Source organism: Syngnathus typhle, unplaced genomic scaffold, assembly GCF_033458585.1.
Source record: "Syngnathus typhle isolate RoL2023-S1 ecotype Sweden unplaced genomic scaffold, RoL_Styp_1.0 HiC_scaffold_351, whole genome shotgun sequence".
NCBI classification, from domain to species: domain Eukaryota; kingdom Metazoa; phylum Chordata; class Actinopteri; order Syngnathiformes; family Syngnathidae; genus Syngnathus; species Syngnathus typhle.
The window spans coordinates 12,501-15,000 of NW_026872255.1; the positions used below are offsets into that span (position 1 = coordinate 12,501).

The 2,500-nt window shown below is 58.9% G+C and overlaps 1 pseudogene; it reads right to left on the bottom strand.

The window, feature by feature from the left end:
- LOC133149477 (28S ribosomal RNA) overlaps positions 1-2,500 on the bottom strand; it is a 9,269-nt pseudogene that overhangs the window by 2,586 nt on the left and 4,183 nt on the right.

Genomic DNA, 2,500 nt, shown 5'->3' on the forward strand with positions numbered 1-2,500 from the left:
AATAGTAACGGACAGCGAAACGATGCCCCTAGCCGCTGTCGCGACCCCGCGAATAGATGGAGCCCCCCGCTGTGGACGGACCGAGACGCAGCCACCCACTCACAGCCATCCGCACCTTCCCTTCAAGCCACCTCAATCTGGTCGCTGAAACCTTACCGACAACTGCCCTGAAGGTAACTCTCGGGAGTAAGAATGTGCAGCACACCGGTATCTTCTGCGAAGGCTTTAACGCCGACGCCGCAATCATCTGCAGCCCCATACTCACCTGCTCGTCCGACCACCAAGTTCTTCTCCATTCCTTCCTCCGAGCCACTCAGCAGGACTAAATCATCCGCAAAGGCCAACGTGGCAATTCAGCGGTTGCCCCAGACCAGGTGACTTCTTTTGCGTTCGAGGCTACGGACGAGAGGATCCATAGCGAGGTTGAAAAACAGTGGGGACATTGGATCGCCTTGCTTAACACCAACCTTCATGGAGATGGGCTCGGAGTAGGCGCCTCCGCAACCCACACTGGTCGAGCAGCCCACACACGAGTGACGGATCACCTCGATTACACGTCTGTCTACGCCCAAGCTTCCCAGCACACACAGGACATGGTCATGAGAAACCGAGTCGAAAGCCTTCGCAAAGCCAATGAACACGACCGCTAGCGGCACGCCAGCCGACCTCGAGCGCCCCACGATCCGATAAATCAAGAATCACGAGGGTCCTTCGCAACCACTCGCGCCGGCGACGAAACCACGCTGCCCGGGGGCCAACAGGACAGGCTCGCGCCAGCCTCATCACCATCAACCGCCCAAACAACCCCAGCACGACTGACCCCACAGTCCCAGGCCTCCAGCTAGATACTATATCCAGCTCAGTAAGGTCAGTTGATCTGGGTAGCAACCGGGTCTTGCACTCCTTGAAGACTTGGGGAACGACTCCACGCACCATCCATGTCGTAAACAGCCTCGCCAGTTGCGTACCGACCGGGTCCCAGTCAAGAAGAGCCAGCTTCCTGATCCCGTCTGGGCCCGGTGCAGAGCAATTCCTCATCTTAGCCAAGTTAGATACAACTTCCGGCCCCAGGATCGGGCGGCAGAATGGTTCGTTATCCGCGGTCAGTCCCACCTCGAAGCCCTCCAGTCCATAAAACGGCTTGACCTTTCTCATTTACTCCTGAAGTGTCTATCCACCAACTCCAGCGGCAAACCACATCCAAGGGGCGTCGGATCATCCAAGATCCGCCGTGCCAGCCCCTTTCTCGCCTCAGAATAGCCGCACTGCTGGTGGTAGAACACTCTCTTACGCTGGACGAGCCGCCTCGCCCAACCCGTCTGTCATCGGTCTCGAGGTCTGGACCTCGCGGACTTTGTCGGCCACCCTACCTTACCCCCCAGGGCTTTCATGAGATCCAAAGCAGAGGACTCGATCAGGCTAGGCTCCCGACCTGCTTTCTTGACTAAGGCAGCGGTGGCCCGATGCTCCACACCCCCCGCCAGCAGCTCTTCCAGAACTCTATTCATCACCAGATCTGGAAGCGACGAGGGGCAGGTCCATTTCTGGGGCGCCGCCCTGGCAGCCAGGGCTCGCCAACGCACACCGGACGCACCGCCTGCCGCACGACCGCACAGGGACCCCCATTCCACCTCACCTGCTCTCCAGACTCTCCGCTTCCAACAACACATTTTCCGCTTATGATACCTGTACCTTTCCATAAGCTTCCTCATCCGAGACTCCTACCATCACTTGGTCCGGAGGCCTCGGATCCCCTTACGCCGATTTCCAGACGGGCCCTCTCCCGCTTCTTCATTCACGCCGCCTCGGAGAGCAGGCTGCAGCGCTTACACGACCCCCGCCACCCCAACTCTCATACCCGATGCAACGGAGGTCATTGACACCACTGAGGAGTTCTCAAGAGCTTCGCCAGCCGGGGTCCACCCGCTCCTTCGGCCTGACTGACTGTGGCTCTGATCCTGTGCCTCTGTCTATACGGACTTCCTAACCAAGGAGTTTTTGCAACCATGGCCCGTAGAAGTGACTACAAGCCGTTTGGGGACCCCGAGCAATGCCTCCGGTGGTTGGTCCCCATGGCCCCCGGAGAGGTTGATCCGCTGGCCGCGCACGTGCCCAACCTCAAGCACGTCCCGGGGAGGTAGCTCGAGCAGCAGCAGCCCCTCACCTAGCTGCGCCTCAGCCCATTTTTGGTAACCCAGAACGGCCTTCCTGGGTGGTCTGTAAGATATTAGACATGTCTACTGCCTCACTACCGTGAGAACACACAGGAGAACAAAGTCCCCCGACACTATAGAGCTATACATCGAGATCCACCCCGAGCAGCCGTCTGCTAGGCCGCGCAGCCTAGCACCAACTCGTAAGCCACCGCAGTCCAACCCACTAAGGAGAGGCCTGCCACATAGTGTCAGACTCACCCCCCGTAAAGCTGGCCAACAGACAACTCGCAACCCAACTGCCCGGAGTTACAAAAGCCCAGAGAGCCATGGAGCTCATCAACGGG